We start from the raw sequence: 12,950 nt of genomic DNA on the forward strand, positions 1-12,950 counted from the left end.
TGTCAGATTGAAGCCTGGTTGGCCCGATAGAGAAGATATGGCAACTTAGGCAACTATGGTAATTAATCTTAAAAGATAAAGAGAATCATATCTTGTAAATATTAGATAGGATTTGATATGGTAATATCTTGTAAATCCCTTAAATCATGGAATATGGTTAATCTCGTCCGTCGATGTAAATGTATCTTGTCCGTCGGTTTTGAAGGAGCTCAAGTATAAATAGAGAGCCTCCCCCTCATTTGTACTCACTCCATTTATTGTTTCATTATTCTTTGTGAATAAGAGAATAGAGAGCATTTACTCAAATACTTTGCGAGCGCTCTTTCTGTTGTTCTTTTGGTTGCTTCTTTTGGCATAAATCGCTTCCGCTTTTTAATTTGGTGCCTTGGAGGAGTTCTTAAAGAATCCTCACTCGAGTAAAGGCTGAGTTAGGCGAGTTTGAATGAGTGAATCGTTTAAGGCCACACGGATTGCAAGACGAAAGTATAGCCCCGTGACAAGTAGTATAAGAGCTATTGGTTCGAAGGCACTGTTGGGATGTCGAAAGAAGTTATTGGTCAGAAGAGCTAATGGAGACCCGAGGAAGGGTCAGAAAAGCGAGTCGGTCAAGGTAGGGGTGTTCAGTCAGTTAACCGACCCGAAATACCATTAACCGAATTAACCAACCTCTTAAAATTTTTAACCGTTAACCGAACCGAATTTTTAAAAAAAAATTAACTGAACCGAAATTTTTTCGGTTAATTCAGTCGGTTAACCGAATTAACCGAAAATTATATGTTTTTTATTTTTGGTTAAAAATTAACTGAATTAACTGAATTAACTTAATTAACCGAATTAACTGAATTAAATCACTACATAATTAAAAACATTACACAAGTCTTTGAATCACTATATAATAAAAACATTACATAAGTCTTTGAATCACTACATAATTAAAAACATTACATAAGTCTTGAAATTAACACATAATTGAAATGTAAGTCTTTAATATTCTCCATTGTATCTGTTTCTTCTCTCCAAAATATCTCTATTTGCATTAAACCTACAAAAAAAAATTTAGCATATAATAGAAATATACGCATTTAAAAAAAATCAAATAATATAAACAAACGAATAGATTATAAGTTAACAAGAATAAGAAAGTAAGCATATCCTTCAACTCACGAAAGCTCATGAATTTAGGGTAGGCTCTGATGCATTCCAAGAAAAGTCTAAACATTGAATCAATTAAATAAGTAGGAGTAATATGGTAAAAAAATTGAAACTATTAAAATAAAACAATAAATATACCATTTTCAATCTTGTCAAGCTCTTGGATTTGTTCTTCAATCTTTTTTATGTCCTCTTGTGATAATGATTTTCGAATCCAATCTTGAGTACACACTAGAGCTTGTACAATTTTAGGAGTTAAAGAACTCCTATATTGATCAAGCACACGTCTCCCGGTGCTAAATGCAGACTCCGAAGCAACCGTAGAAACCGATATAGCTAACACATCTTTGGCCATTTTTGAGAGAGTGGGAAATCTAGGGCTATTCACTTTCCACCACAATAAAATATCAAAATTTTCAACAAATTCCTCATTAGCCTCAGCTAGATATTTATCCAACTCAGATGTTTTATCCTCACCACAAATTTCCAACTCACGCTTTTTATACAAAGCTTACATTCGCCTTTTCATTTTTTGTTGTGGTTCACCGAGAGAAACATGTGTTGGCACACTCAATTGGCTACAAGTACTATGAAGTGGAGGCTTATACTCATCAAACAATTCATACAAAGATTCTTTCAATTTTTGCATCATTTCACAAGCTTTTTCAGAACTAGACATTTCACTAAGTGCAAATTCAAGATACTTCAGTTTTTTTCTAGGATCTAAAACACAAGCAACAAACATAAGCAAATTCATCTTATCAATATCACCCCAATACTTATCATACTTCTCTTTCATCTTGATGGTCATAACATTGAAATCAACATTACTATTTAACTGAACATCTCGTAAAAGAATATCAATTTCAGAAAGCTCATCAAAAAAATTATTGGACGTGACATATAAAGTGCCAGATATACGCAAAGTGACTTCATAAAAGTGTTCCAAGAAATCCCTCAAGTTTCTAACATTATCCCAATCATCCACACTAGGCCAACCCTCTCCCCTTTTAAGTTCAGCCCTAAAGTTTGTATCTTGCTCCTCAAATCTCTTAAAAGCTCTCTCAAAGTTCTGTGCTGTGTCTAACATTAAGTAGGTCGAGTTACACCTAGTACAAACATCAAGAAACAACATCTTCTTGCACTCTATCTTTTCCACCACAACACACTCCTTAAATTTTTGTAATCTAGCTGGAGATTGTCTCACATATCTAACAGCCCCCTAACACATTCAATAGATTTATTCATTTCCTTTAAGCCTTCAACAACAATCAAATTCACAATGTGTGCCATGCATCTCATATGAAGATATCTACCATTTTGAACTAAACCCCCTCGAGAGTTAAATTTCTTTCGCAAATAACCAATAGCAACATTATTTGAACTTGCATTATCAACAGTAACTGTAAACAACTTATCAATCCCCCAATTCAACAAGCATTTCTCAATCACCATCCCAATGGACTCACCCTTATAACTAGAAATTGGACAAAAGTTTAAAATCTTTTTATTCAATTTCCAATTGTTATCAATAAAGTGAGCAGTGATACACAAATAATTAACACTTTGCAAAGAAATCCATGTATCAGTAGTTAAGCAAACTCTAGAACAAGAAATTTTCAAAAGTTGTTTTATCTTAACCCTTTCATTTAAATACAATTGATAAACATCCCTAGTCATAGTAGTTCGTGAAGGAATATGAAACCTAGGACATGCCACAAACATAAATTTCTTAAAGCCTTCACTTTCAACAAACTTGAAAGGTAATTCATCAATCACAATCATTTGTGTTAATCCTTTCCTACATGCTTCTTGATCAAATCTCCAAGTTGAAAGATGTCGTCCCCCTCTTCAACTCCCTTTCTAGGTAAAACTAATTGTCCTTGACTAGTGTCAATAACATTGCTAGGATTTTTCTTACATGAACCAATATGATATTTCAATGACCTTGTACCATTTTTTTTCATATCGCAACAAAATTCCTTTTGACAATAATTACATTTAGCCTTACTTGCACCCTCACTATTAATAATCTTAGTGAAGTGAGACCAAACTTCTGACCTTTGAGAAGTGACTTTTCTTTTCCCAGTAGTCCCCTTTGCTTGGCTTGAAGCTCGAATTCTCGAATTTTCAGAATCTATTGAAGTAGGAGGTGTAATACTACCCTCAATAAATGTTGGTTCGGTGGACATTCTGCAAGAAAAAAATATATAATAAATTAAAATACATTTATAATATTAAACATTTGATGTTGAGTTTTAGAGAAATAAATTCTGCTTTTATCCATGTCTAATAACTTCTTGCAAACAAGAAACCAATTTGTTAAAAAAATAGTTAATAGGATAATGCAGGCACATATATTAACAGCCACATAATTTTTTTTTTACAACACATACATACAAATCTCAATGAATCAATTAATCTTAAAATAAATAAATTACAGTTAATAGGATAATTTACCCTTCGACAACAAATAAAAATAAGCAAAAATTACAACAATAAATCAATGAATCTTAAACTAAATAAATTTAATTAGAAGATTGTAAATAAGGAAACAGTAGTACAGTACCCATAGTTTTTTCCATGAACTTTGACTATAAGTATTAAATAATGAAACTGTTTTGATTATGTGTTATATATAATAAGATTTGTGGTAATACTCAAGTTTCTTAAATTGGGAACAAAATTTATTGATTTATATATATATGATACTTGAATCCGAAATTTTGATTAAGGGATATCAAATTTCTTATTAAATGAAATACATTCGGATTTTTGAGTTTATAAACAGAAAATATGAGTGCTATAAATAATGACAAACCGAAAAATGTAGCCCCAAGGGCTGAAAGAGGTTTTTGTCAATAGGCTTTCGTTTCAGCCATGGCACTCGATACTTAATAATAAAAACTAAAGGAATCTTTGAGGTTTTTGTCAATAGCCCCAAGCTCTTCAGTTTGGCATACAGCATACTCATCATTTCATACAATAATAAAAAATTATTTTTTAGGTTTATACTTAATAAATTGTATATTGAATATTGATACTTGATTTTAAATTTTAAATAAAAATATGATTAAATATCATTATAAAAATATTAAATAAGATCATAAAATATCTCAAAAATCAAGAAAATAAAGAGTTTTCTTACTTGGAGTCGAGTACAGGTAACAGCGGCTTGACTGCTTCGACGACAACACCAGTCACCACTCACCAGCGGCCAGCCCAAGCTCAAGGTTTTGAAGGTTTTACCGTTTTGGGAGATTTTAAAAGTTTTGAGAGATTTTAATTTTGCAATTAGAGATTTGAAACTTTGAAAGGTTAGGGGTTTTTGCTTTCTGTCGACAATAGTAGTGACTAGTGAGTGTCTGTCTATGTTTTTGTTTTATTAGCTTTTACTTTTAGATTTTTATTTTTATTTATTATTATTTGTAATAAAAATTATTAGGTTGGGAAATTAGGTTGGGTAATTGGGTTGGGTTGGGTTGGGTTGGGTAGTTGGGTAGTTGGGTTTAAATATATTAGATTGGGTTTTTATGTTGGATTGGGTTTGGGTAAATAGTAAGTTATTTATATATTATGATTTTATTTGTTATTTTTTCGGTTAACCAAAATTTTTTCTGTTAGCCGACCGGTTTCGAACCGAATTAACCGTTAACCGAAAATTTAAAAAATTATTAACCGACCCCCAACCAAAAAATTCGGTTAACTGACCGATTAATCGAATTCAGTCGGTTAACAGAATTTTTTCGATTTTACCCGAATTTTGCACACCCCTAGATCAAGGGACTTGTTGTCAACTTTGGATGATCGAGTCATCACTCTCGAGGTGTTCATAGAGGACGTAAAAGAGAGGACCGACGATGTCGATGATAGACTCATTGATGGGTTGCAAACGATGAAGGAGCAGCTCAAGGAATATGTGTTGGATACTATTGGTTCCTTGGAGAATAAGCTGGCTGGGAAGGATGATGCTCTCGAGGCTATGGTGACAGCTTTGAAAGAGGAGATCAATGAGCTTAAGGGGGAGCTCAAGATTTTCAAAGCTGCCATAGATAATGGGATGTTGGCTTCGAGGTCGAAGCAACAAGCAATGGATGTGCCCAAACCGAAAGCGTTTAAAGGGGTAAGGTCCGCAAGTGAGGTGTATAATTTTCTTTAGGCCATGGAGCAATACTTCTATACGATGGGCATCGAGGATGATGCCACAAAGGTAAATACTGTTGCTATGTATTTTATTGATATTGCTTTGTTATGGTGGCGACTTAGGTCTATTGATGTGAGACGTGGTGGGACCGATATTGGGACTTGGGAGGAGTTCCAAAAGGAGTTTAAAACACAGTTTTACCCCGAATATGCTTAGAATGAAGCTCGAGCAAAGTTACGGCGGCTTACGCAACTAGGCACGGTTAGGGAGTATGTACGGGAGTTCAGTGAACTCATACTTTAGATTTCTAATTTGAGCGAGAAAGAAGCATTTTTCTCTTTTACAGATGGGTTGAAACCATGGGCGAAGCAAGAATTGCAACGTTGGGGAGTTTAGGAACTGACCAATGCCATGATGGTAGCGGAGTCCTTAGTGGAACTTGTTCCGAGAAGAAACAAGTTTGAATCTTCTAAGCCTAACATGAAGAGCAATGGTAAGTACCATGAGGAAGATGAAGATGGACATAGCTATTATGGCAGTGATTGTGGTAGCGATGGTGGTAATGGGAAACCACGAAATAGGAAGTGGAGGCCCAATAGCCCGAAAGAGAAGAGGGGAAAGTCGAGATGCTACTTTTGTAAGGGGCCACACATGAAGGGGGACTGCCCAAATGTATCTTTGTTTTCGGCTATCAAGAAGAGTGATGAGCCGAAAGAGGCAAAGCCTATTGAGAAAAAGACATTGACGGTCGATTCGATTCGTAGACATCAATATTGCAGGTAAAAAAGAGAGTGCTCTTATTGATACGGGAGCATCAGACTTTTTCATATCAGAGAAGGCTGCAAAGAAACTTAGTCTCTCTATTAAGAAATTGAATAGGAATATCAAGACGGTAAATTCTGATGAGGCCCCAACTGTGGAAGTAGTTCGTGAGATGGAACTACAAATCGGTAAATGGAAGGGCAAGGAAGAATTCGAGGTAATCCAATTAGATGATTACGATTATGTGCTTGGCTTAAACTTCTTTGACAGGATTCAGACAGTTCTGTATCCATGGGCCGATCAAATCCATATTGTCACTGGTCTGTTATCAAATATTGTTATGCCAGTGTATCGGGATATGAAGGTTGGGACAAAAGTGTTGTCGTCAATCCAACTAGTCGAGGATGTTTCGTATGGGAGGAACATTGACTCGATAGAATAGGATGCTACAAAAACCTATTAGGAAGTGTTAGTGGCGACAGAGATCGATATGAAGCCTGTAGATTCAACTGTGGAGTCGACACCTTCGGGAAATTTGGGTTGTGTATCGGGCTTCGAAGAAAAAGGAGCGATGTAGAAACAGTCGAAACGAGTAAATGCTGCAAGTAAGGTACATTGTGAACACTTTGATAGTGTTTTGAATTCTGACTTGTTGGCTTGGTAAGGTCGTAAGGTCCCTTTCAAAGTTCATAAGTAAAGAGGCCGATGGACTATAGGCAATACGAAGCCAAGGTGTGGAAATCAAGATGATTCAAAAGGGAACAAGTCAAAATTGGGGCAAGTTAGAGTGGTGACTTCTTGCCAATGAGATGTACCAATGAGTGTAACGGTTCAAGACAAGAGGTGACGAAAGCTGAGGTAAAAGTTTGAAAGAAGAGACAACCCGATCGGAAAACAAGTTAGGAGGAAGTTAATGCAACAAGAAGAATCTGAGGTGAATCAAGTCAGTTCCATTCGGAAGTCACAAGAAGAGCGTTGCAAGAACGGATGGGGGAGAATGTCACGGGTCAGAGTGCAAAGTCCATGACTATGGTACAAGATGTGCCCCATGGAGGTCTGTTGATAAGATGGGGATTATTTAGGCCACGAGAACTGGCCCGATTCAAGGAACTATTAGAGAAGCCTGTCAGATTGAAGCTTGGTTGGCCCGATAGAGAAGATATGGAAACTTAGGCAACTATGGTAACTAATCTTAGAAGATAGAATCTTAAAAGATAGAGGGAATCATATCTTGTAAAGATTAGATAGGACTTGATATGACAATATCTTGTAAATCCCTTAAATCATGTGATATGTTTAATCTCGTCCATCGATGTAAATGTATCTTATCCGTCGGTTTTAGGGGAGCTCAAGTATAAATAGAGAGCCTCTTCCTTATTTGTACTCACTCCATTCATTGTTTCATTATTCTTTGTGAATAAGAGAATAGAGAGCATTTACTCAAACACTTTGCGAGCACTCTTTCTGCTGTTCTTTTGGTTGCTTCTTTTGGCATAAATCGCTTCTGCTTTTCAATTTGGTGCCTTGAAGGAGTTCTTAAGGAATCTTCACTCAAGTAAAGGCTGACTTAGGCAAGTTTGAATGAGTGAATCACCTAAGGCCGTACGGATTGCGAGACGAAAGGTTTAGCCCCGTGACACTAGAAGATGGTGAATTGGTAGGAGAAACAACCTTGGAATGAGTGGTTTGAAAATGAAATACTGGCTCATAGAAGGTTACATGACGAGAAATATATGTTTTACCGTTTTGATCTTGACATCGATATCCATGATGGATAGGTGAATATCCGAGAAAAATACACTGTGTTGAGCAAAACTGAAGCTTATGTTTGTTGAATGGTCTTAAATTAGGGAAGCAAAGACAACCAAAAACTCAAAGAAAAGAATAATCTGGTTTGAAATGAAATATTTTTCATAAGGTGTTATATTACCTAAAGGAGAAGAAGGCAACCTGTTTATTAAGTTTACCGCACTGTTGAAGACATCATTCTAGTAGGACAGAGGCATGGAGGTATGTGCAAGCATGAAGAGACCTATATCTACAATCTGTCTATGCTTGTGCTTAACTAAACCATTTTACTTAGAATTATATGGGCAAGTAACAAGCTGTTGAATGCCATGCTGAGCTAAATACCCTTTCAATGCCTGAAATTCACCACCCCCATCAGTTTGCAAGATAAGAAGCTGATAGCCAAGAGTTCTTTAAGCCTACTTATGAAACATTGAAAAAAATTAAGCACCTCTGATTTCGTATGCAAAAAATAGACCCAAGTATATCGGGAGCATGCATCAGTGAACGCAATATAATAACAGAAACCGTTAGAAGAAACTGGAGCTAAACCCCAAACATCGGCAACTACCAACTGAAGTGGCTTAGAATACTCAGTCGATGTCTTAGGAAATGGCAACTTATGTTCTTTTCCTAAGTGACAAGCAACACAACCGAGAGAGTCTTTATTCGAAGTAAAAGAGATATTACAATGATGCATAGCATTTCTAAGTGTAGTATTACAATGGTGTCCTAATCTAGAGTGCCATAGACTCAGAGGCACAGTAGCAGTAGCAGTAAAACATTGAGCTGAGGCTAAATGAACAACAGTCTTAGACGGGCCAGATAGAGTAAGTCTATACAGGCAATCATGGACAGAACCTCGAAGGAGAACTTCCCTGGTTTAAAGATCTCGAACCTGACACTGTGTAGGAAAAAACTCAAACATCACCTTATTGTCTTTTGTAAACTTTGAAACTGACAAAAGGTTCTTGGTTATTCCAGGCACAAACAATAATGATTTTATGAATAATGCTCCTGACTGAGTACGAAAAGAAGACTGAGTGCCATGCCATTGCTAACATATACTTTACCTAGGCCAGCATAGGAGCCACTTTCATCTAGAGCAGCAAGAGAGTTTGTGAGATGATAAGTTGCACCTGAATCAGGGTACCAAGCATTATCAGCCATTGTTTCAGTTGTAGCAAGAAGGGCCTGAGCATGTGACGGTACTGATTGAGGTGGACCAACATGGTGTATTGGACCAGCAGCAATTGGATTGGTCCAGGTAGGAATGTTAACTGGTGGAGAAAACCATCCCTGGGGCAAGTTGTGAGATGCAACAGCCATAGGAGATGGTACCCAGAATGAGATAGAAGTTCCACTGTTAACATGCATACATTTGCTTAAGGAGAGGAAGGAGGTCTGTAGTTGGTGCTCTTGTAGGAGGTATCAAGACGGTAATAGCAACGATCAACCAAGTGATCGGATTTCCTGCACAATTGACACTGAACATGAGAGCCCAAAAAACGACCACGCCCACAACTACGAGTGTTTGAGGTGGGTTGATAAACTGGTACAGACACACTGTTATTGTCATGCACCTCAGGAGAATGGGAAACCATATTTGTCGAGCTAGGAGTTTCCATTGTTATGAGTTGCTGGCATGCTTCAACATCAAGAAACATCGTGGCTACACCTTGGACACTATAAGGAACCTGACTGGCAGTAATTACTGTAATGATAGAATCATATCCAGTGAACAAACCATTGAGGATGGTAGTGACATGTTCTTGTTCACTAATGACCTTTTCGCAGCCAACAAGATGATCACAGTAACCCTTGACTTTCATCAAAAAGTCTCGCATTGAGAGATCAGCTTTACGTTGCGAATGTAATGCGTGTCTATAAAACATCAACTGGGATGTGGTTTTGCTGCCATACACACTAACAACCGCTGTTCAAATCTTAGCACTCGTATTGAGGCCAATGAGATGAGGGAGAACAGAAGGACTTACTAAAGGCAGCAATTAAGATACAAGCATACTGTCTTACTGCTCAAACCGATCAAACTCAGAATTTGGGTTTGATACCCCTGTGTCATCAAGAATTGTTTGAGGGGGAGGAACAGTACCAGGATCAATAAAATGCTGAAGCTTATGCGTCTTAATCGCTAAAAGAACCTGTTGATGCCATAGCAGGTGGTTGTTATCATCAAGAAGTACACTGATCTTCTTGGCAGAAAAGAAACGACTGTCAACTCCATCGGAAAAATTGGATGCCATCGGTGTAGCAGACTGCTCAATAGACGGGCTGAAAAAAGACATAAGACACGCAGGAAATCAAAAAGCAGTTCCCAGGAAGACAGGGACCTCTGATACCGTGTTAAGAATACTTCATACTGTATTTTTTCATTATTCTAAGTGCTGTACATTCACATATATAGAGTACATGCATGAAGGCTATAACTGCTAGTTAACTAATAACTACTAGCTAACAACCTTAACTGCTGACTAACAGCTTCTTTAACTGTTATTCTAACATTGGTTACTGAATAAATAAGGAGAGATTGGCTGCTCAATGTTGAGTTAGCAACTAGAACTAATTTAGTAAAGGCATTAAAGATATCTTTGCATCGATAATCGAATTTATGAATCAAACGGAGATTTTACCTTTGGTTAGAGCTTTGTTTTATTGATTTTTCCTCAACTTTTAACTATTGCCTTTTTTGCTAAGTTTTTAATTTAAATTTAGTTTTGATTTTTTTTAAAAAAAACCAACATATTTACTTTACTTGTTTTTGTTAAAAAAGAAAGTTATTACTGATCTATGTAGATACAACTCTTCTTGTTGTTATTTAATAATTTTATATTTTCAAATAGATTTTTATTTTTGCAGGTCTCGACAACTTAACATTCATGTATTTATTTTTATTTTAAATTTTTTTTAATTCTAGTTTTGTTTACCAATTTTCAACACAGTTCTTTGATTATTTCTAGCTAAATTATATTCTAGCTTATGGTAAAAAAAAATTATTTTAGTTAAAGGTCTAGAAAAACTTGATGTTTGAATTGTAAGACTCTAAACCACACTTTATTCCTCTTTCACCTTGATATTTATTTTTTTTCCGGTTACAATAGGACCGTCTCATTATGTTGTTCTTGTTGTCTTTATAAAAAGGGTCACTTGTTGGATGTTTCGAATAGTATGTCGTTAGTAATATAATTTGATTCATAATTGTCATATTATTTTTACTGAAGAATAAATTTTTTTAGTTTGATTGGGTGTGCAGTTGGATAACATCATAAGATTAAGTGGTTTAATTTAAAAGGTCCGTACAATTAAGATTGTTGATTAGAGTTAGATTCTTCTCATTCATAAGGTTATCAAGGAATTAAATCGTAGGAGTTTTTCTTAAGATTGTTCAACTGACAAAGATTAATTGTCAAGCTGTTCTCATAGTTAATTTACAACTAAGGAATGATTGGTGGTTCGAGGCTATTCTTCCATTACTTTAACTAGCTTTTCCTTGAGTAAGAAAGTAACCATAGTTCGTGATCAACTTAGAATTTACCAAAAGTATTTTTTTTTACAAAGTAATAAATATTAATTTTAGGCCAATTTTATCTTTTTATATAAAATGTAAAAAAAAATTTGCACATGAAGGAATTCAAACCGAAACCATATTAAATTATTATATCAATTTTAAAAAAAACTGTTACATAAAAAATTCACCCAGCGTGCCGTAATTAGACCTGCTAATGAGCCGGACCACTCGACCTTAAACCTTAAACCCTAAAACCCTAAAATTTTAGTTGGGCCCGACCCATGAGCACCTCTAGCCATAATCTAATAGATGTTTAAAGAACACACTCCAAAGTAATTCCAAGTTGAGCTTTATATTATTTTATATTTTCAAAATAAGTATACAATTGAAAAAAATATAATGCCTTTTTTAAAGGTAAATATTTAGTATACTGATAGCGTACTTTTTTATTTTATAAGTAATTTTAAAAAATTGTCCCATGTTTCTTTTTTTGTAATATTTAATTTTTAACATCTTACCATACTCCTATATAATACTTATACATTGTCCGCCCCTACTTGTAAAATCTAAAAACTCTACTAGCAGTGTATTACAAATATTTTTCCCTTTTTAAAATTAAAAATACTGTTATTTAAATTTGTTAAAATGTGGATATATATTTTTAACTTTGTTTCCAAACTCTTGTTCTTAACTTGAGAATGTAGATTTGGCAAACCCTCAATTAGAGTTAAAATCAAAATTTATGGGTAGCAATAATCTTTAGGATAATCTAAAAATTCAAGATTAGATTTTTATCATTATACTTTGTTCGGGCATTTCTACCATCAGGTTCAACTTAGAAAAAAATATTTTATCAAATAAAAATATTAATAAATCTTTAAATATTCTGATAAAATCTTTAAAATATTGATAAATCTTAAAAATATTAATATTTTTTTAGTGGAGCTCACCCACTAGTAGAGTAAAATAATTTCATAGGTAAATTTAAAATAATGTTATGCGTCTTTATAAAATAATTAAAAATTTTTATCTCATGCGTATACATGTAGAAATTACGTTTTTAAAATATAGGAATGCGTTTAAAACTAGCATACAATAAATAATAAAATGTATAATTTTGAAACTAATTAATAATAATACATGTAATATGTAAGATATTAAAATAAAAAAAAGATTAAATTGTGAGTAAAATAAAATTTAAACATCTAAATATATTAAATTAAGAATATTAAATCACTACAATTGTTTATAATTATGTTGTCACCAATCTCGGGTTGGTGCCAAATTAACTTGTGACATTAACTCAATCAATATCATTATCAATATATACAATTGATGAAGGTAATGAATTGTGTATAAAAAAAATAAAAATATACAAAACATTTCAAGATGAAGTTTTTGTTGAGTGGTAAAGTTAAAATATTATGAATGTAAATGTCATGTCCCACCATATGCAAACTATTTATTTATTAAAAAATAAAATAAAAAGACTAAAGTACTTTAGAATAACATAATTTATTTTAAATTCGAAAAGTCATTTTTGTAATTTCTTTCCTAGATTTATACCTGATTGATTCG

At 34.4% G+C, this 12,950-nt stretch overlaps 1 long non-coding RNA gene across 3 annotated transcripts; it reads right to left on the reverse strand.

Annotated features, from left to right (window-relative positions):
* Positions 1 to 798: 798 nt before the first annotated feature.
* LOC107941253 (uncharacterized) lies at positions 799 to 4,535 on the reverse strand. 3 transcript variants are annotated; one of them, XR_001695568.2, is made up of 3 exons: positions 4,301 to 4,517; positions 3,214 to 3,345; positions 799 to 1,042 (listed from the first exon to the last, which is right to left on the reverse strand). It is a non-coding gene; the product is annotated as an uncharacterized lncRNA (long non-coding RNA). The 3 variants fall into 3 exon arrangements; XR_005930300.1 differs by having other exon boundaries at positions 826 to 1,042; positions 1,291 to 3,345; XR_005930301.1 differs by lacking the exon at positions 799 to 1,042 and adding an exon at positions 1,147 to 1,211 and having other exon boundaries at positions 1,291 to 3,345; positions 4,301 to 4,535.
* Between the last annotated feature and the right edge of the window lie 8,415 nt (positions 4,536 to 12,950).

The sequence above is a fragment of the Gossypium hirsutum genome, chromosome A07, assembly GCF_007990345.1.
Source record: "Gossypium hirsutum isolate 1008001.06 chromosome A07, Gossypium_hirsutum_v2.1, whole genome shotgun sequence".
Classification (NCBI taxonomy): Eukaryota; Viridiplantae; Streptophyta; class Magnoliopsida; order Malvales; family Malvaceae; genus Gossypium; species Gossypium hirsutum.